The sequence below is a fragment of the Heliconius melpomene genome, chromosome 12 (genome assembly GCF_056956725.1).
Source record: "Heliconius melpomene rosina isolate 202511_hmr_F chromosome 12, ASM5695672v1, whole genome shotgun sequence".
Lineage (NCBI taxonomy): Eukaryota > Metazoa > Arthropoda > Insecta > Lepidoptera > Nymphalidae > Heliconius > Heliconius melpomene.
This window is the reverse complement of record NC_140400.1, coordinates 10,064,635-10,088,760: the sequence shown is the minus strand read 5'-3', so window position 1 is coordinate 10,088,760 and position 24,126 is coordinate 10,064,635. Positions and strand designations below refer to the sequence as shown.

Sequence of the window (24,126 nt, the reverse complement as noted above, 5' to 3'; positions counted from 1 at the left end):
GTTCTTTATTAAAATAATATCACCATTTTATGAATATTTTATTGAAGGGTCTTCTTATTTTTAGATTTCTATTGCAGTTAATTCATTCGCAACAATAGTACTGAACTAAAGACGGTTACAGTAACAATTCAGTAACTTGTAACGTTCAGTAACAAAATAGATATTGAAAAGCAATTTTAAGTATAAAAGAAAATCTCACAAAGCAAATAACGAAAGAATATAATACAATCAGACCATAATCGTCTCTTAATGCCCATAGTGAGCAATCGAAGAGCACCGCCGGCGGTTTGGCGAGGCTAATAAATCAAGGCGCGACGGCGACGCCGAGTAAGCTCTTTCATCTTTGAACGGGACCGTCGCGTCGCGTCGATTTAAGCGTAGCACCTAAACTCCGTAGTTGCAATTTTTCCTTTTACTGTCAAGTTATGGTTGTTTTCCATCGCTTTGTATAAAAATAGAAATTTATGGACGAAAATCACATAAATAGATTTATTTGAGACAAATATCCATTTATTACATATTCAACATGGAAGTAATATTATTAGTCAAATTAAGGATAAACTCCAAATATTTTTTCCTAATCCATAAAATATTACTAATTTATAAGCAAATAATATTCCGAACTAAAAACTACAAGTTCGAGAACAAACCCCACCTGAATAGAATATTCAGTACAAGGCAAAGAAAATTTCGGCAATAAAGTTGAAAATAGTGCAGAAATTAAAGTTTAAAGTCAAATTTGCGAAGGAAATACGAGCTGATTACCTGGTATCTACCAGGTCGCAATGTTCCCATATAATTTATGCGGTTTGTCGTATCTCTAGATAGCCTGCTCTTGGACCGTTTCCAGTCAACGCCAGATGTAGTTGCTCCGGAAGCAGCCGATGTAGGTTCGCGAGGATTCAACGTTGAGATTTATTGGGCAAACCGATAGTGTTCTATTAAAAATTCGATTTCGATTCGGATCGACGATTTACGTATACCCAGCCGTGCCATACCTGATTTTGAATTGAAACTTGCAATGTATTGGAGCCGTGGTGGACATTTTTCTAACACGTGCGACGTTTTACAGAATTGTATATTTGATCGAAATTCTTTTTCTTTTTCTATTTTAAAGGCACTTTAAAATAAAACCAGAAAAAGAACGTGTACGTATATGAAGATATAAATTATGTAAAACCCCGATCAGTTGCGAAGGCGGACCAGATGATCGATATTTTTTTATATATCTCGAAAGCCAATAAATAATTAACACTACTATTAAAGCATAAGAGAAAACGACTTTATTTAAACAAAAGGATGACCACATTTGCGAACAAATTTCATTCAGATTCTCGAGATATCAAAAGCAAGTATAATAGTTGTTGTACTAGGTGACGTAATCTCGATGTCTGTTGACATGCATTTGTCTTGCAAATATGTAACACGTGCCGGAACTACGAGCTGGAAACCATAAATCAGACCCAACGTACTTAACGTGAAGTGCAGTATACAATAAATACATCAGGAACAAGACGACGCCGGACAACGGACACGAAACGTTTAGTGATTGCATGTCGAACATACTTTTAATAATAAAATGTATTAAATAAATATTTATAGTATTTATTATTTAATAGAAGTCAGTCGTAGCCCAGGGGCATAAGAGTGAGAAGAGTGACTGTTAACGCGAGTTCAATTCCGACCTTAAGGAATGAGATATTTAATATTTTCTTTTCTCCGCGTCAATGCAAAGCGCGGCGCTAAGTTCCGCTATTCAAAATACAATGCCTCCATAATACGGAGGAAAATACCGGTACAGAATGTCTGCCTGAACCTGGTTTACATACAGAAAGAAGAATTTCTTTCAATGAAGCTGAAAAAATATATATTTGGAGATTATAATTTAAAGAGAATAAAATTAACTCTGAAACTAGCAAGTAATTTAATTGTATAATATTATTTAATTATACATACATAATGACTCTGATAAGAAATATTCATAAAAATGAGCTAAAACTTCGTAAGGCATTTGCTGTAGCGCATTATCAAAATGACAATTTGTATCAATATCGAAATGGAATTGTTACACCATACCTTTGCTTGCATACTGGGGCTGCTATGGAAACGTTTAAAGCACGACAGAAACTCAGAACAGGAATATCATGAATTAGATCAACGCTAGCAAATGTACATAGTATAAATAATTCGATAAATTTATAATATCTATAAAATTTATTTGGAACATGTAATTTTCTAAAGGTACCAAAAAGAAAATAAACACAAAAATAAATAATCATCACAAATCAGTACACAATAAACGTACAATTTTCTATACAACATGAATAATATCCCCTCATTCAATGAAAGTAGTCGATGTATTTGAACCGTTGTCCTTCAACTTTCGAGGTTTCTGGGTCAAGATACAATGCCGACACGATGTGCCCGGTAAGATAAACCAGAGCAGCACGGTATTGTTTTCAAGCTAGTATTACAATATCAACTCTAGGGAATTAAAAAAGAACAATAGTTCCATATGGTAATCGACAGCATAATTAATTAATACCTGCGGCCTCTCTTGGTACATTTTTTATTATTAAGTAAGTTAATATATTATATGTATTTTGTATATAGCTACGTAGACTCAAATAACGTAGTGTTAAGGCACAATTTATTTTTACGTTACCCAGAATGATACACGTAAAATTTCAATGTTATATAGAATATTAACACAGGATATCCGTTCAATTTAAGCTTAACGCAATTCTTCTATCTTTCCTAAGAAAATTCGACCATTTCTCTGCTGTAGTCCTATATATTATCGGATATATTTCTGTCCCATCTTTAACATAAAATTTAAATAGGGTTGAAATTTAACACGTTAAAATCTTGGAAGATGAAAATTTATCGCTATAATAACTGCACTTCTGCGTTGTAGTCAACTAAATGGTAACGAGGAGCCGGTGGATACGCAACGGGCTAATGTCGTTAGAATGAACGACTCGTTTCTTACTCTGTTATCGTATAAAGTAGCGCCGCTATAAAAACAGGTTCACGCTTTTTCCTGCATATCCGTGTAGGAAACATTTGATCCATTCAATGTTATTTGATCATGTAGTGACAATGCAGTTGTCCGCGCATAGCACTTTCCGCCGAATTATGGAGGCATTGCTTGTAGAGTGACAAATCTCAACGCCGCGATTTGCCTCATACCTAACCAGGGCGATGAAATTAAAATATTAAATATTTACTTTCCTAAGAGTCAGACAGATCCTACCGATATGACGTCAGTATCTTCACTAAAATAAGATTGTGTTTCATAATATAAAAACAAAACAAAATTAATTGTAGCATATAAATAATTAAAGTATTTACAATTGGTTAGTGGAACTACTTGCAAGTGAGGTCTGGTAGCATTAAAAGCGTTAAGTGTATTCTATTGCACTTTTGCATATTAAATAATAAAACAAAAGCCTGTTCACGACTCTTATCGATCGTGAGAGCCGCAGCACTGAATAGTTCACAAGCCAGACTTTTTCCATCTCGTTTTGTAATCACAATATAGAGCAAGAAAAGAAATTGTACGTTTCCTAATAAAATATTAAGAGCTACTGCTGTATTATAAAAAAGTTAATTTAATATTCTTACAAATTTAATTAATCAATTTCTACCGTACCTACCTGAAATAAATTTGTTACAGGATAAGCCTGTAATATAACAAAAGCCTCCTTTATGAAAAGATATAAAAATAAAAGAGATAATAAAAATATGCTGACAATGTCAAAGCCTGAGTATAATAAAAAATAAATATTTTGCCAAAAAAATAATATCTTAGTGATCTTACTGACATTTATTTTGCCTTGGGGTGTTGTATAACGAAAATCTGGCAACAATATCTTGCATAAAGAAACTTGTTATCACACTTCGTATGATATATGTAAAAACAAAAAGTTGTCAATAATGAACGGAAGCTTAGCTAGTGGATTCGTGAAAGTATATTATTTATATATAGTAATTGCAACCACTACAATTTTATACCCACATACTATATGTATACAGTTTGAAAAATAAAATATATAAAGCCATACATTTGTATACGAGTCTCGTATGTGGGAAATCAAATATTAAACTGTTCCCAAGTTTAAAATTCGCAAGCAAGTAGTCTTTTCTGCAAACGTCGTAAGCCAGTAGACTTCAAAGACACGCAGTCTAAGCATATTTCATGCAGACCACATTAGTTTACATGTGGTGTAGGAAATTTCTCTTTACACAGACAGCCCCGTCCTTACTTGTGGAAGAAAATAAAAAGAAATAAATGTATCATAAGGGATCATAAATCAGCTGTGAGCATATACCACTTGACGACAAACACAGTTTCGGATATATTTCATTGTTGGCTTAGCGATTACGAAACTCGCAAAAAGAGGGAACACGAATCGACTCTTAGCAACCGCATCTGAGAAACATGAGCTCGGTGTGTATAATACGCTTAGATGTAGGAAACAAAAAATGAGTTTTTTATAGAATAACAAAGTAAAATTTTTATTATCTACGTCTCTCAGAAATTCGCATTATAGGAGATGATACTGAGATTATTCACTGTACGTATGAATACGAAATGTAGATACTTCATTGATATGCTGGTTGTGTATTTTAATTAAATATATCTTATATTTTCTCACCAATCTGTTACAGAATAAATTTCATAAGAATTTGAAAATATCTGCTGCTGCATATTATAAAAATAAAAAAAATATTTTGTTTACTGAATGAAAAAATCTAATTTGTATAGAATTTTGATTTCGAATATTTACAAATACCTCACAGTATTTTGCCGACGAAAATACGAAGAATCAAAATAATACTATAAAGAGGGGATGATGAAATGAAATCCAAATAAGAAACTACAGTCAGTTTTATTGCAAGCAAGAAGTTTTTAGCTGAGACACACCTGAGTTTTGAAGGGCTCGTAAATAAGGGGGAGCGCTTAAACTTGTGGAAACATCGCAACGGATATCTTCTTGTGGAAGACGTTTTGTTCTTTATTTGTATTGCACCGGATGTTGAGACTAATCGATGAGGGCCATACAAATATGAGAAAACCTGTAAAAATTTCTTTTCAATTCTATTTCTACGTTTCTACTGTAGGTAGAAAATGTAAATGTAACTGACGCTTTAGCCGAATTTTTGTTAGTAAAAATTGTACTTTCTGTTAGTTTAATTTCTCGGGACAATTCTATATAAAAATCATGTAGTAAGTAGTACCTACCACATGATAGACAGTTAAAACTTTTCGCACCCAAAACATTTGGGCGAGCGGTATGTGCTCACCGGATATCTACTTAGTTGTATGAACCCTGTCATCAGCAGAGCTGAATAGAATCTGGAGTCTCGGGCAAAGTTACATACAAATATATATACAATTTATTGTGATATCATGCGACGCTGTAGTGGCTCATATTTTCGTGCTTCAACTGAGCAACACTAGTGTTACTGTCATAGATTTATTCTCTATTTATTTTATAAAAATAAGCTATATTGTTTGGTGTAAATTCTATTTCTTATATTTATATTAAACTAGTGGACCAAAACGCGGCTACGCCGGCCTGAACTATACGAATATTTATTAACTATATTTATGAAATTATTTTCAGTTTTCAATAGAGAGATGCGTTAAGCAAGCTCATTTTGGGAGACTTTTTATAACAACAAACTTTGCAAATCGTTGCTTAGCAACGCGACGGTTGTTATTAACATGGCGGAATAAATTGCATGTCAAATTAATAAGTATTTTAACATATTAGTATATATCGAAAATATTACAAATATGAGAAAAAAAAGTATCCTATGTTCATCCCGGTACTCTCATGTATCTCTATATGAGTATTTTATCACAATTAAATTAGCGGTTTGGCCCTGATTGCGTAACAGACAGACAGACAGACAGACAGACAGAGTTACTTTCGAATTTATAATATAGGTATGGATGTTACTATTATTAATAATGATTGACATTTAAATCATTTACGCCATACATTTCTTAAGTTATTATTTTGTTTATTGTAAATAATACTCATGAGAGCGAAGAAAAGAAAACGGAAGTCCAGTTCATTTTTAAGATATTACAAAAGTATAATAGTATACAAACGTTGAGAAAACTAAGCGTTCATAGCTTATTTACGACATTTGGTTTCACAATAAAATTGAAATTCTTGAAAGAAATCTCAATATTTTATCGTTTTAATTTTCTGTTTTATAGGCAATAACTTCAGTTTAGTTTTTTCGTACGTATTTTACATCTTTTTGTATTAGGTCAAAATTATCAACAAAATATTTTTTTATTTCTATTAAAATTTATATTCCGAAGTCGGAAGAGTTTCTTCACATCTTAGTTTATTAATCACTTATTACGTAAATAACAATTCAATTTCTTCAACTATCAAACTATCCTTTTCTTATACTACCTAAGATACATAAAAATATACCTATCTACCTATCTACTTAAAATGTATGTTATACAAGATCAAAAGGCTAGCTGTTGACGAGGGCCCCACTTTACCTTCATTCATCCGTTACGTAATACCCTGCATGCACGATGTTTGTATTCTTTGTGAGAATACACCCAATTTAGTGTTAGCCGGGGATATCGTCCCCACACCGTGTGGCACGCCAGTCGTGTTTTTATTAAGAGACACCATTCAATATTGTTCATTCGTCTGTCTTTCATAAATTGATGGGGTTTGTTTATTTTATGCTTTTTATTCTTATCTAAAAACTTAAGTAAGCTTTTATTTATATTTATTTTGCCGTGCCGTAGTGGTCGAATTATGTATAAGATATTTAATAAACATTACAGGTTATTAGGACAATGTACTAAAATTAACATTTTACTTTTGTACTAAAGTTTAAATTTACATTTATTAATAATCATGCATGTAAGCATACTGCTAATTAAAGAAATATTTCGGTGTCACGAAAACGCAAATAAACTATTTTATTTGTCAAATAATAGCCTTTGTACCCACAATACACATTTGTACACATTGATGTATGTGATGCATTGAAAATGTTCAATAAAAAGAGAATTCTAACAAGAACTGTGGAAAATGTATTGACAACAATATTTGTTAAAACTCAAGAATTAATAAGAAATTTATAAAAAAGACCAGTTTAAAAAGACTGCACGGAACAGTTTCTATTTAACTGCGCTATTGATTCATTTTAGCACCATTTGATTCACAGTTGGCTCAGTCACGTTGGTCTCGCAGGCGTTTCAATGATTTGTCTTGTCCCTTGAATCTCTTCTGCCCGAGCGCTCTTTTCACGGTTAATGGCGCGGGTGTTCCTCGTGTGAACCGATATTGGGAAAACAACTCACGTATCGCCTATACTGTAGAACTGGATCTTTATTTTAGATTTTCGTTTATCAGATACCAGTCTGCACAGTATTTAGTATTTATCTATTATATTAACTGGCTTTCTTTTGGTCATATTTCTTTTATTGCCTACAAGTTCTGCAAAAAGAGAAGAAAGCTAATGATAAATTATTTCGCTTTCACCTTTCACCCAATATTCGATAAGTTTTGAAAATATGGTGGATAGGTACTTGCGTGTCGGAAAGCGATATAGTTGATGATCGCGTGTGTAGTTGGTTGTGTTGATTAGAATTATTCCAATTGTACTACGAGGGCTTTAATGTTGAAATATAGAATTTAACGAACACACATTAGTACCTATTAAAACTTAAAATTTTTTCAACATTTTAGATACAAGTAATGTTACATAAAATAATTAAACCTTCAAAAGCACTCGAGTGCTCTCCGATATTTCAAAATTTCTACAATATTCGAGTCCTTCAAAATTTAATATCGCTTAAAAGCGAACTTACGAGTCTTGGCAATACAAGGCATCTTAATACTCGTATAATATAAGAGACGAAAGGGTACTTTGGGAGTGAAGACGTTCTTAAATTAGCATTTGATGTTGATCGTAAAATAAGAAATTAAATAAGAGAAGAAGGGTAGGACTAAACTGTATGGGGCTTATTTAGTTCTTGCGACAAGAAGCCGGGTCAGACCGCAGTGACCGCACGCTCGGCGAGCGACAAATTAAATAAATTTACAGTCCGCAACGCAGTAATAATGAAGTAAATTAATTTCAACATTAGGAGAGTGCAATGCCTAAGCTTGTAAACTTCATTTTAGTTTCAAAAACACAAACATATCGTTGGGTGAATGCTCTACAACTCGATTTCTAACTAAAACGAATATTTTCTATTGAAAAAAATAGAAAATATAATGCATGCTTGTTAAAATTACTAAGTGACCAAAGTAAATCGCGATTATAAATTTCGCGGCGCATTATGCTGAATGAGCTCACGTCATCTATTGTTTGACTACTTCTAGAAAATAAACGTTTCGTAACCCTTTGTAACTTTATATAAGAAAAAAAAGAGGATCTGTTGTCTGTGATGTAATCGTAAAGCCTTGGAATTTCTTTAACTGCATATATTGTACACATGATTAAAAAACATTCTTCTAAAGTTCACATACCACAAACCTAATATTGCCAAACTAGCAGTTACTATAGCAACTATCAATTACTATATAAACACTTCGGGCAAACGATTCAAGCCTTGCTGGATTCGGATCTGAATTCCCAATTATCAAGGCAATTAGACAACGATTATTTCTAATTAATAAAATAAAAATATTTAAAACTTCAGTCAGTCAGTCGATAGGTGGATAGATATTATATTCTCGTATAGTTTTCGCTGCAGTACGACGACACGTCGATGACACTCGCAATGCGGCTATTGGTTTCATTTAAAATATTCCGTACATCGCGAGGACTTTACTTTTACGTTTTACCATGACTGAACTCAATTCAGATCGAACGTCGCATCGCGGGTGACAATTTATATGTATGTATGTCGCAACTATAGTTTGGATTCATTACGTAGCTTTTAGTTTATAAACTAAACGCAGAATAATGCCCTTTCATATATAGTTTCTATATTATGATTCCATTGCAAAATAACAAAAAAAAGTATATTTTTTGCTATTTTTAATAAAACATATTTTTGATAAACGGTATGTAATACTGTCCATATTTGAAAGTAGTTTTAGTAAATATAACAGTATAATGTGACAAATAAACATAAATTATGATAAAAATGAAATATGTAATATGTAATACAAATTTCACCTATATAAACTATACTCCCCTTTGGCCGACAAAAATAACAAAAAAAAAGGGGAAGACCAACAAAACAGGACAGTCTATCAAAAGCGTTTCACATACCGTAGTACATAAATTACTGGCACTGTGATAAATTGCAAGGTCCTAAATCTTACATGCCAATAAACGAAAGATATGAAATATGAAGTAGCTAGAATAACTCTCAAAGATTCATGCCGCCTTTGACAAAGATTTCGTCGGGACGCAGACTTTGGTAAACTTCACGGGATATTTCCACAAACGGGTCTTTTATAGCTTCTCCGCCGTAGTATTTGTAAAGTTATTACTTCATACTTCCTTTACATTACTGGTGGTTAAATTTAGAATTTACCAAATTTTAACTCGACGGAGTAGCGAAATAAATTTATTTTACTGTAACATCTTGCCAAAGTGTTTTAGTTATAACATGACATGTATTTAAAATGTGTTTCTATCCATTTAGCGCTTAAGTTAGAATTACAGAAACAGCCGTTAAATAACTAAAATTAAAATCCAGGCATATCATTAGCATATCAGCTAATTTGGTCTAAGTCAATCGACTGGCAAAATATTTCTTTATACAGAATCCTCTAATCAAAAGGCCGAGAGGGCTGAAAGAGCATCAAGGCGATTAACTATGAAAGGTCTGATTGAACGGGTATGATTAGGCATGGAGCTAATGACATTAACCTTACCTTGATGTTCTTTGTTCGCTCTTGTTGTTTTGTCTTTGAAAATTTATCAACTTTACAAAATAATAACATAATTATGTGTGCAGTATATGAAAACACAATATTTTAGACAAGGTTTATAAACTTCATTCACACAAGTAAATATTTTTTCTAATTTTTAATGTACGTATTAACTGACCAACCGTAACGACTTTATAATATTCTGTGCATAAATATTATTTAGATTAGGTTAAACCCTCATGTACCACCAAAATATCTACTTTTTTGTTTTTGATAAATACTTATTAAATATTATACATTATACATAATTAAACAAACCCTTGAAAGTATGTTAAATCTGAACATGGCTAAGAGAATAACACTAATTCTAATAATTTAGTGAACAATTTGGAGCATTTAAAATTTATACAAAAAAAAATAATATATTATGTAAAACCAACATTGTGCCCAAGAGATAGATTTAAAAGACTTAATTAAAGCATCAGCAATAAAAATTGGAAAAATCAGAGAGAATCTTTTAAAGAATCGGTTAGGCTAGCTTCATTATGCTAATTACAATTAAAAATTTCACCTTTGTTACCGTTTTAGCAGCAGCTTTGATATGTAGATCAAAATTACCATAACATTCACCAATTTCTGACGTGCCTTATTGCTAGAAGTAATAGCAGCATCCAGAGATTTTGATGTAGGTAGACGTTTCGGAAGCTCCGTTATTAAAGGCACCAAGCCTTTAGTGATTGATACCGTACTAACAGGCATCTTATAACTTGTATGGCACTACTATAAATCTACTGGCGTTATAACAGTCTAAACTTTGGACATAATTTCATCTTAATTATACATAAGAAATAACAAAACGAACGTGACATCGTTCATTAAAGATAAAGGCTTTAGAATCATAATAAATGGAACATATGGTATACTAGCGGACGCGCGCAGCTTCGCTTGCGTATTTAGGAGTGAATTCTAATAACCCATGAAACGTGTGTTCAATGAAATATTTTTAAGAGTCTAAATTTCAAATTTTATAAAAATCGGTTACGATTTAAAGATTTTTCCATACAAACTTTCAACCCCTTATTAGCACCCCTAGGGGATGAATTAAAATAAACGATGAAACATGTATTCAATTAAATATTTTTAAGAGTCTAAATTTTAAATTTTATAAAAATCGGTGGCGATTTAAAGATTTTTTCATACAAACTTTCAACCCCTATTTCACCCCTTTAGAGTAAACATTTTTCAAAATCCCTTCTTAGTGGATGTTCAGATTACGAAAATAAACATCTGTCCAAATTTCATGTTTCTACCATCAGCGGTTACGGCTGTGCGTGCGTCTTACCTCAGTCAGTGAGGACAAGTCCTTTTATATATATAGATAATAGATACTACACATATATGCTTTTAGGTTTTTTGTAAAACATTTTATATGTAAGTATATGTCGTCAAATTATGCTAATAACGCCAAAAAACTTTAGCTAATGTACTTTTTTCTAATTTTCATTAGTTTATATGATAATGGCGTATAATGTAAATGATATAACACGTAGACTACAGTGACCCTTACCGATTTCAATTATGTTTATAAGAACGAGAGCCAGAGAGAGAGAGACAGAGACAAAATTTTATCAATCGGTCCTAAAACAAATAATTCATATCGAACAGAAAAAAATGTACTTATAAATTATAAGTACATATATTTTGAACCTTCGCATTTCATTAAACTTCAACCAATCATCGATTTACTAATTAAAATGATATTCTATTAAGAAAACAATACAGGCTTTACACAGGAAACCGCTATACATTTTGAAACTGAACAAAGCTTATTGATCAAAAATTTATAATATTAAGTGCTGTGTCCAATATTCATATAGGTACTGATTTTAATAATATCTTAAAAAAATTAAAATGATAAAGGAAATAATATTATAAAATAACTTTAAGTTTTTATTTATCAATTTTTTCAGTACGATTTCTTAGGGCCGAAATAATTTTATTCCACAAAAATTGAGAATTTGAGAACTACAGCAATAATCTTTGGGTATCGAAAATTTCTAAACATGAATAATAAATTGTGTAACACAATGTTAACAACATAAATAAATTGTATAAAATTTTGACGTCTTGCTTAATTAAAACGTATAACTTATTGGTCAAAGCGCTTGAACAATTTCACTCTCAAAATTATTTTTTACCTCATTTATTTTGTAGAGGTTTCTTATAATAAAAATATATTTTAATATTGAATTTAAAATAACAAACAAAAGCATTGATAATTTATTATTTTATAGAAGCTTCAAATTTTCTTTTTTTTGGTAAAAATTCTACACAAACCAATATGCGAAGCTAAAAAAGCATACCTGCGAAAACTCCTCTATACTACGACGATACTACGCTGACACTACTAGTATCTAGTACGTAGGTAGTAAAGAGAATAATAAAATTAAAACGGCCGGTTACATAGGGTATGGAAAAAAAAGTTGCCGCTTCCGTGGATGAGGAAATAAAATTCGACACCATGGCGACATCGACGCACGATATTGAGCGCCTGTGTTTTTGCATATGTGAACACGTGCGACGTTTTTTACGCAATAAAATGTTTTATGAAACAAGATACCAGCTGAAGTGCTGAGAGGCGCTGAACACATACATGTGGTTCTAGATACAAAGCCAACTTTTTACTGAAGAATAATGTGTACCTATTAATATTTATAAAAGTAAAAATTCAGTAAGAAAAATGATAATATAGGATCAGCAAGAGATATCAGACAGAGATATCATCAGAAGAGATAAAATTTAACGGTTTGATAGGAATAGAAGGGAATGTACGCAAAAAACCGTGCAGAGTGGAGTAGATTGAGTAGGAGGGCAGACCCTGGCAATAGCCGGGATTAATGCTAGGAGGAAGAAGAGGAATAGAAGGGAATGTTTGTATTGTTATATAGACAAAAACTGTCACATTAATTAACATGTAGGTATGGGTTAATATTTTAAATTTATTTTGTTACAATCATGTTAAAACAAAACTGCTAAAACTCTTAATAGATCTAAATCTGATATATAATTTGATCACTATTACTTACATAAAGTAACCCGATGAAAAGTAATCAGTATATTCACATACATACATATATATGTACCTGTAACAAAAAAAATATATAAGTTAAAAAAAATGCTTTTTCTCTTCACTTATAGCTAGGAAAAGCAGAGAGAACGAAGTGTCTTAAACACTACGTTTTCACTTTCTGCGCAATTTTCCAGACGTCGCGTCGAGAGTCGCAATTAAACGCGACGCTTTTTCTATTTACTAGAGTGAGTAAATGAAAATATAAATCTATTAATTCCCCAATTGGAAATCGAACCCACAACCGGTGCATTTACAATCACACACTGTACCAATGTGCTTTTATATTATTGTACAAAGTAAATAGCACAGTTTTTTTATTATATTTATCTTTTTATTATATTTAATAAAAATATATATTTTTTGCTTGTATGATAAAATAAAAATGTATATATTTTTTGGAGAGTAGGTACGCCCGACCAGCCATACATTAAAGGGAAACCGAACACTGCGTTTTATAGCCCGGCCATGTATCAAAGTTTCGCTGTACGCTGAATATCACAACACTCCAGACAATACGCAGGTTGCGATGGAAATATCCCAAACTTCAATATGACACAACTATGCTTGCTATTATCTCGTAGATTAAATACATTAAAATCGTTTTTTTTTTTTCATATAAAACAGAGTATGCACAGATATTAATATAATTTTCGATAATAGGTAGATGAATCCCAGAATAAAAATTTATTAAATAATTACAATGTGATGTGAGCCTAGTAGAGAAGCAGGGGTAAATGTGACTGACTGTGGGTTCGATCCCTGATCCAGGAAATTAAATATTTATTTAAGCATATAATTTCATTTCCTCGCGCTCTGGTGACGAGACAACGCACTGCCTCCAGGATTCGTGGGAAAATAGGAAACAGAATGTCTTAACACTGGGTTCCCTCTGCCTAAAAGCTCTGCCTGAAGCTGTTTTATTTTGATGTTATGATTTTTTTATGCTTGCTAAAACGCGAAACAATGAAATTATCACAATCTTGTAGTCCACGCGAACGAACAAACGAGCTGTACACTAGTTTATTATTTAAACCTTAAGAGTTAGACATATTTTAACAACACCACTGTAGTATTAAGTGCTTATTTACGAGTATATATATACATATAATGAGTAAAAATGTTATTTTACTAGCCACCTTCTATTTCTACCACCAGATTTCTGTCCGAATATAACCACAAATGTATATTTCACATTAAAATGAAGATGTTAGATAAGCAATTATAATTTCAAGCCTATTTACATTTGCCTTCAATTCGGTACTGTATCAGACATTGGGCATTATCAGTAGATTTGATAGAATTTAGAGTTGCTATGCAAATTTCGACCTTCCTTCGGTGTGAAAACTTGTTAAATTAGTTAAACAGAGTTCGGAGCAGCAGACTCCCGCAAGCCCTCCAAGCAATATATAATTTGAGTCATTCCATCAAAATTACTCAGCCCGCGCTGTATAATCTTTGTAAAAGTTCATTTCGCTCAAACGACCAAGAAATGTCCTAAAACGAATAAGAATCTAGATTGGAAGAACTCAGTGCGATACTGTTTTAATTATTTCTTGCATTTATATATATTTATACTAGTGGACCCGAACGCGGCTACGCCCGCTTGAACTATACTAATATTTATTAAATATATTCATGAAATTATTTTCAGTTTTCAATACAGAGATGCGTTAAGCAAGCTCATTTTGAGTGACGTTTTCTAACAACAAACTTTGCAAGTCGTTGCTTAGCAACGGCGGTTGTTATGAACATGGCGGAATAAATTGCATGTCAAATTAATAAGTATTTTAATATATTGATATATATCGAAAATATTACAAATATGATAAAAACATGTATCCTATGTTCATCCCGGGACCCTCAAGTATCTCTATATGAGTATTTTATCACAATTAAATTAGCGGTTTGGCCCTGATTGCTTAAAAGACAGACAGACAGACAGAGTTACTTTCGAATTTATAATATAGGTATGGATGTTCATAGTTAAATAAGAGTAATATAAACAAACATAATAGTACATAATAATACGCAAAGCAATATCTGTTTGATATTTGATAACTTGTTCAAGACGTTATGCTACTGCAGAGCCTAATAATCGCAATGTCGCTGAGGTGAATTCGATATTCTATGCCAAAATCTCTAGTGTTATAACAATATACATACCTACAACTAAATGTTTAACAATAATAAAAACTCATATTAATATGTAATACGAATAATAATAATAAGGCCGTCGTGGTATAGGGGCACAAGCGTGCAATTGTAAACGCGACGGTTGTGAGTTCGATTTCGATTTGGTAATCCTATATCTTATAAAACAAAGTCGCTTTTCGTGTCTGTCTGAACTTTCTAACTCTTCTTCTTCTAAACCACCCAACGGATTTTTATGCGGTTTTCACCATTAGGTCGAGTATTTTTCAGGGAAGGTTTATATATAGTTTATTATTTGTACATTCTTATGTAAATTAACATAAATACGATAAATGTGTCTAAAGTCCTACCCGTTGAGACACTTTCGCGCATGCGCTGCTTTAATGGTAAGTACTACATGAAAATAATGTACTGGAGTATTGTTCCTCTTAATAAGATCTACAAAAAAGTCCGCGAGAGCATATTTTTATCTTTTAAGGATAGCGTGTAGTGATCATATTTCTGTCTAAAAATAGTAATTTCAATATATTTTTTATTGTGAGGGATATTTTTCCATAATGGTATTAATCCTTATCCTTTAAAATACTTTATTAATTTTCTACGTTAAACGAAGATAAAATTTGCTTTTTACACTATTTCGAAATTGCGAATAGTTTTAGAGAAAAACGCATTTAATTGTTGACACATCACGCCGTTGACTCATCAGCTGTGCCGACTCAAGTTTTACTTATCCCTTACTCTCAGCATATTAATAAGTATATTAGTTACGTTGGCCATTTAATGTAGATGAACTGTCCTTTACTGTTTTTTCATTTTAATAAGTACTTTAGAAGTTGTTAAAAAACTAAAACATCCTTGCTGCGAAACGCGCCTCGCGACGTTTTGCTTATTTATACACAAGCGCGTGATGAGCAGTCATCGGTGGTTCAGTGGTAGAATGCTCGCCTGCCACGCGGGCGGCCCGTGTTCGATTCCCGGCCGATGCATTCTATTTAATTTTCCTCACAGGCAGCCACGTAGTGCCTACCCAACGGGTGTCGCTGTTTTAACAGCATTAACCACAAGCTCGAAAAAAAACCCGCCTGCCTCTATAGCAAAGAAGATTTAGTTGCGTTTCACATATTGAATAATTTCAGTTAAATGTATTATTTCTATAGAGGCATAGCAACGAAGATTTAGATGCGTTTGCACGTATTGGATAATTGGAGTTGAATGTATTATTTCAGCACGATATATTTGGTTTCATATTTTTTGTAGTAGTTATTAGTAGGTAGGCTTTTGTTTATAATTTCTTCCATTTAAAAATAGTCATTTAACTATCTAAAAATAGTCATTTAAATATATTTTAATAAGTACTTGAAAAGATTAGTAGCACAGATTTAAAATTACGGTACCTACTAAAAAATCCTTGCTGTGTAAAACAATTGGAAAATCCTTATTGAAACTAGGAAAATGCGGGCTGCATTAGAGTTTAATTAATTTTCACATTATCTTAAGTGCTTTGCAAACATACATTATATGCATAATCCAGTAGTAAAAGCGGGCGAAGCCGCAAGGGGGTCGCTAGTTTAGAAATATATAAGTTACTCGAATAACAAGGTAAACGAACGAACGAATTAAGATATCGATATATGACAATCTATTACTAAAACTATATCATGCTTATACAGTTGAAGTATTCCATTACATAATTAAGCTTATACAGCATACTTTCTTTTGAACTCGAATCAATTTCGTCTATAAGGGATTACTTTGATCTACGATCCGAAAGAACAGTGGGAACAATTCAAACTATTCACTTATAAAAGGGATAAACTAAAAATAGTTTCTAATTTGGGATAAGGAGTTGGTTGGATAGCCGAAAGCTTATATTAAAAGCACGCTTAGTTAAATATAATTTTATGAGAAGCTTTCTTGAAGTCTTTATGTATACATCTTTATTATTCTATTATTCTTCATCATGTTTTCAAAATATAATTATACTAGTCAATCAGTTATTTGCTTGGACATATAGGGAGAAGCTTTTTTACCCGTTTCTTTAGAAATTTCCAATAATCCTTTCTGACCCACCTACACTCTCCTAATCATATGAATAGCATATGATATACAGGTAACATACAGGTAACATACAGGTATAACATACAGGTAACATATTTCTAACTTCACTCGACAACCAAGTGTTAAGGTACTCCGTTCCCTGTAATCTGCCGAATTCTGGAGGCTCACACGCTTGTGCCTCTGAGCCACGACGGGCCTCACCTACTGACCTACTCAAAGTAACATATCGAATTTTAACTTACAAAGTCCAGTAATTACGTCAGTACGTCGTCTGTCAGTCACTCGTTAACAAAAGGATTTTATAATTATAATGTATAGATTTGCATGTATTGCACTTACTCTACCTTAAAAAAAGACATGGCTTCAATTTATATTTACATAGCATTACAAATATATAGCCGGCGCTGGGCTAACGTGAAAAGCTAGAGGTTTAAGCTGTTTCATCTCGTATGACCAGTACAGCAATGTTGGCACATCACTACTTGACGACCTTAGCAACGACTCTAGGGAATCTCCAATCAGAACGGGCAATCGTTATTTTACTTTATTTACTAGTAAGCAGTGTTTTTATTCATATTATTTTTAATCCAGATAGCCAAGTTGTACAGTGGAATAGCGTGAGGTAAGCACGACAGTTATGGGTTCAATTTTCGACTACGACACATTATTATATAAATATTTGTATAGTGCAAACGGGCGAAGCCGCGCCGGCCGCCAGTTTTAGAACATAATTTGATTATAGAGACAGACATTATAAGTGACAATTTAGAAAGCAAATATTTACATAAATAACGTCTGCAATGCAGATGATATGCACACACAAGTCAGCGATATGACACAACTCCAAGACGTTAAAATAAACTACACATTTCAAGTGCAATAAGATAAATTGGGAAAGTTTTAAATCTTTCTAAAACTAATAGTACAGGTTTTAACTCAAATTTCGTTCTCAGAACTAGGTATTAAACATCGTATTTACGCTGGCAAAGTTAGGGAACTTGTCTGAGAGTACCCTGGAGCACAAAATTACTGTATGCTCTCATATTAAGTGTCTCGTTGAGAATGTGTGAAGACGCCCTTATCAAAGTATGGCTAATTGTGGTAGCCAAGATGCTATTCAGACAGTTTCATGTATGTATACACCATACTTTCTAAGCCTTATTTATCGGAAAAAGCACATTACGAATGAAAAAATATTTAAAAAATATGCATAAAAAAATAATTTAGCAGTTTATTAAAATATAACAAATTAATAATCTAATTACATCTATATATCTATAATACTTATCTATACATAATTAATACGTGAAGCAAATTTCTTCTATCCCTTTTTAAGAAAATAGCGCCATGTATAATACTCTTTTGTATTTATTTCCATGTTTTCCAGTTTAATAAAAAACATTTCATTTTATTTATATTAAAAAAGCACATCCAGTTCACATAATATATTTGTGTAGGTTAATTTTCGTACATGTAACGGCTAATTTAGTACGGGGTTTTAGGACCAGAGCTATATAGTAAACAGCTTCCGTTCCATAGTTAGGTTAAACTTTATGCTGCTGGCAATTTCGGTTACCAGTTTTACTGCTCGTATCAAATTTTGTATTTTGGAACGAGGTTTAGAGATTTAAGATGTATAAGCTTGATAAAGCCTCAAGTTAAAAAAAGTTATACATGTTTGATGATAAAAATATAACAGGAACTCATAAAATATAAGCACTTTTAATACCAACCAAAATTTGAAAAAATATTGTTTTTTTTTGCAATGGCAACCTCAGAAATATCAAGAAAAATAAAGAAAAAAAGGCATCGCATGCGATACGATAGTGTTAGCTAGATACATCACGAACACGAAATATAAAGACGGCGTCACAATTTAATATCTTTCAACCTCAAGTCATGTACGATAAAGTATTTTGGAGGATTTTTTAAGGTTAGACAGAAGTGTTAAAACACTCCCGTTCCCTACGCAACGCCCAATTTTCTAAACATTACGTGTGGAATGGTTGAACTGTACGTCGCGCTTTACCTTGTTATATTACAAGAGTACATACATTCCTCAATTGGGAATCAAACCCGCAACCGTCACATCTACAGTCAGACGCTGTACCACTGCGCCGCGACGGTTAATTCAAGGACGCTCACGTTGAAGAATAAATATTTACGGGCAGTAGCGTAAGTGTTACGCATGTAAAAGTCTTTGGTAGAGCTATTTTAAGCTAATGTCGATAATATGGTCAATAAATTATCAGTGTTTATACTAGGTATTTAAGAAATTAATATATCTGCGACTTATAAAGGGATAATATGTTTTTATTATGGCTCTGCGTTAATTTTTATCGCATTAGTTATTTTTTAAACCATACTATATTTAAAGATTTTAAATCTTCTGTAATATATGCAAAATTAATTTAATATCTTCATATCAAAAACTTTAAAACTCAAAATGAATAATAAAAACTGAAACCAGCTGAAATATTTCATATGGGAAAGTTTTAAAAACCTGCACTTTGCTTTTTTGCTAGGTATTTAAGAAATTTATATTTCTGCGACTTATAAAGGGATAATATGTTTTTATTATGGCTCTGCATTAATTTTTATCGCAATAGTTATTTTTTTAAGCCATACTATATTTAAAATTATTAAATCTCCTGTAATATATGCAAAATTAATTTAATATCTTCATATCAGAAATTTAAAACTCAAAATGAATATTAAAAACTTAAACCAGCTGAAATATTTCATATGGGAAAAGTTTTAAAAACCTGCACTTTGCTTTATACATAAACCAAAGCATCTAATTCGTGAAACAAAAACTAGAAAAACAAAATAATAAAAGTTGCCGCGATCCAAGTTGCAACGATACTTTTAAAGTTTGAATTGAATCCAATGAATGGAAGTCAGTGAAACTTTTGACATTACAGTATCTAAATGGTTCAGAGATTGATAATAATTTAAAGAAGTCAATTCTTTATGGGCTGTAAGTAAAATATGGTCTCTAAAGTACGATGTAAGCCTTGGATTTGTGTTTATACGAAGATATTTCTTCGAGCAAACTTAATGCAAAATCGACGGATATTCTGACCGACACTAAATTCAGTGATTTAGACTTTGTCTATAATCTTTATATTGTATTTCTTTATTATTTTAGCTTCAGAAGCGTATTGAATAAATAAACCTATTCCCTTCATATAATATTTAGCATTAAATTATAACTGTACAAAAAATGTATATACGAATAAAATTAAACTAAACTAAAACATATGACTATAAAAATTGCAAACCATATTAACAGATTATCATAACTGGAAAAAAAAATACAAAAAAAATATATCAAACAAGTATTCTATATTCCAATATCTATCAATTTGCATTCAAATGGTCATTTCGAAAGAGAAATTGTGCGCCGCACGAAATCGATCGCACACCTCATAAAGGAGGTCATTCGACGAAGTCCCAAACATCACCTACGCTATTATGCTAACGAGATAACGGTGCAATATCAGTTTTGGTCTTGGCAATGCGCAATAGTGGGACAAAATCGTCTCTGACGTAAACGGCCAGAGATGATACTTAAAAAAATCCATAAATCAGTTCTTTAATCACGCTGTATCCCGCACACCGCAAGACATGCAGAGGAAATCTAGTGTTAAGACACTCCGTTCCCCACTTTCCGCCGAATTTTGGATGCGTAACTCAACGCCACGCTTAGCCTGGACACCAGAGCGAAGAAATGGAAATATTTATTTAAATAAATATTTTATTTCCTCGGGTGGGGATCGAAACTACAACCAGTCGCATTTACAGTCTCATCAGAGATGATACTTGTATGGGCATGTAGAGTCGTGAATGTCGATCTTTGATGTGATGACACCTGAGTTTACGATCTCGAATGCAATACGACAAGATTCCTGACGGGCAACTGGCATTCTAATGGATATTACCGTTTTATTGCGGACGCGCGGTGGCGGCTGAGCACCACGTCTTGTGGGACCGGTGCGGGATGTGTATTTGTGATTATGGCCCGATATGAAATAATGTGCAATTACTGTTTATTCCTTTTTAATTGGTAATATGATTCGTAAATAGTGAGATTAAAAGTTGTAATTTATGTTTATTTTCATAAATATCCAGAATTTTCACAATGGCATTTTAAAAATGGAATTTCTGATAAGGTCATTTTATTAAATTTAAAAATATTTTGTATAAGCAACTTTTCAATGCGGCACTGTATTAGACAAGGAACACAAAATTATAATCCTGTATACTATACAAAAATACTAAAAGCGACGTAATAATTATAAAATATGTAATAATCGTTACAAATAAATAAACTTTATCTACATCATAAAAAAGCTCAGCCCAAAGAGCTTAATTAAGATAACGTAAGTAGCAATTTAGCAAACAACTTAAGCGGCTTTCATAATTTTAACAATTCCTTATTATTTTAAAACGGTCCTACAATATACGAAATCCAAATACAAAGATTATATTATACTAACATATTTACAATGTGTACCATACATATTTTTTTACAAAAAAATATAATAAATACATAGATAACTAATAACTCTATTAAAATCAAATAGTTTCATTAAATAACACTTAATATGTCAAAAGCTCGTATTAACGGTACGCTACTACAAAATTCGCAATCGATCCACCCCGCAATTGAATTACAAGCGCGCGCTCTCCAACAGATACGTATACGGCGACCGCTACGGCTAATCCTATTTTTGCTAACCAAATGTAGCTGCCGTCCAATATGTATTTTGAATGTTTTTCATAAAAAAATATTTGCATATCGCCCGCACAATAGCTTTATACACTTCATAGATTGGAATTTATTAACATTGAATAGGTAGTTTTGAATTATAAAATAAATAAAATGAATTAATATACAGAGGCCGTCGCGGTGCAGAGGCACGAGCGTGTTAATGTAAACGCGACAATTGTAGGTTCGATTCCCACTCGAGCAAAAACAATATTTAATATTTTCAATTCCTCGCTCTGGTAGCGCTCGACAAAGCGGGGCGTTAATTGCTGCCACTCAACATGTTCCCAGGTTATTTAAAAAATATTTTAAATAACTTGGGAACATGTTTATTTAAATTGAGGTTTATCAAACCTCAGTATAATTTAGCAAATTTAGTTAAAACATTATGGTAAAAAAAAACCAATTCTATTCAAAATAGTTAATTTTGAAAGAAAACCTAAAAATCGTATCAAAATTATAACAACAAACAAAAAAAAACCGCGAATACAAAAACGCAACAACAATAGTTATACAAGAAAAAAACGTAACATAACACAACATAAAATTGAAAGCACCCAAGGAGTCGCACGCTCCACTTCTTGCATTTCCAGCACGTCATTTTGATCGACAAGGGTTTTTACGATTCACTATTACCACCGACCACCACCTACCTATCCACGTGGGTGGATTAGCTCATATCTAACGCTACGGTTGTGAATTTTTATGCGCATTAACGTCGTGGAGATAGAGGTGCACGCGATCGTTCAACAATTTTTATCTTTTAGGTTTTATATGGAAAAATTGACTCTGCCTTTTGTAGAGGTATATTTTAAAGCAACGATGCTGAAGATTAGGATTTAGAGTCGATATTACACAGTAAATATTCTTCATTGTTAACTGCTTTTGCAGGTATATTTGATGATGAAATTATACAAAATCTGTACCTAAATTGTAGCCTATATGTTATTCTGATTTTAAAACTATGTAACTGTAAAGTTTTATCTATATCTGTTCAGTAGTTTTTGCGTGAAAGAGAAACAAACAATTATCCTCATAAACTATCACAATTATAATATTAGTAAGATACAATATATTTTAAGGCAATCATGACGACGACGACATGAGGGTAGCATGTTAGAATTTTCTGTAGAGTAAATATTGCATAGTAAATGCTTTTATAGTTAACTACTTTTGTAGTCACATTTACTATTCACTTACTAAATTGATTCATATAAGGGTTCGTGCCGCTTTTCTACAATTTTGTTTTCAGTAAATAACAATGTTTGTTCTGTTTATTTTTAGTTATATTTATTAATTGCCATATAATATATTTTAATATCTTCCACAATGCGCTAGGAATATAAATAGGTCCGATTGATGCTTACTATTTAGTTGACGAAATTTTTACTTATAGACCTAGTAGTACTTAACGGAGTTAGTTAGTAATACGGAGTTAAGCTCGAGAAATTGATTCTCCTTCAGGAGCATTGGTTGTGTGGAAATCAAACTCACAACCATCGCATTTACAGTCGCACACATGTGCCCCTGCACTACGACAGTCTCGTAAATATTTATATTTTAATTATTTTCTCGAGATATATCAGACAGAAATCAGAAATGCACATGATAACTAAAATATGAATCACTAAAATATAAATGCTAAACGACTTTTTTTCATTTCGAAACATAAAACATGTTACAATGTACTAAATTATATTTTAAACTATTATTAGATTCTTAACGTTAACGCTAAAAAGTTGTATCCAATACCACGGCCCAACACACGCCAACTTGGATTGTAGAAGTTTTATTTGCCAAATCACTGTTACCAACAAATTTCTCAGCAAAAAATCGTGCCTCTTCTTTTATTTTTTTTATAGCTTAACGCTATTTCCTATATACATCAGGGTAGACAAAAGGATTCTCTTCGTCCTCATTTTCTACCGAATTCTGGAGTTAGTGTTGAGTGGTTAATATTATTTAAAAATAAGAAATAAATACTTAATTTCCTCGAGTGCAAATCAAATCCAAAACTTGTGGTGTTTTACATTCACACGCTTGTGTCCCTGGGCCACGACTATCCTGGCCTTTTCTTCTATACTAGAAAATTAAAAAATATATATTTACTTTCACTCTCACAA

General features: G+C 32.2%; 1 protein-coding gene across 6 annotated transcripts in view; it reads right to left on the bottom strand.

The window, feature by feature from the left end:
• The window catches only part of Pgant9 (polypeptide N-acetylgalactosaminyltransferase 9), a 105,133-nt gene that overhangs the window by 30,245 nt on the left and 50,762 nt on the right, over positions 1-24,126 (bottom strand). The window contains exon 2 of one of the 6 annotated variants that reach the window (XM_085193964.1): positions 12,977-13,033. The exons of the other annotated variants lie outside the window; for them this stretch is intronic. The gene's annotated coding sequence lies outside the window, so the exon portion shown is untranslated. The remainder of the gene's footprint in view (positions 1-12,976; positions 13,034-24,126) is intronic. 6 annotated transcript variants of the gene reach the window in all.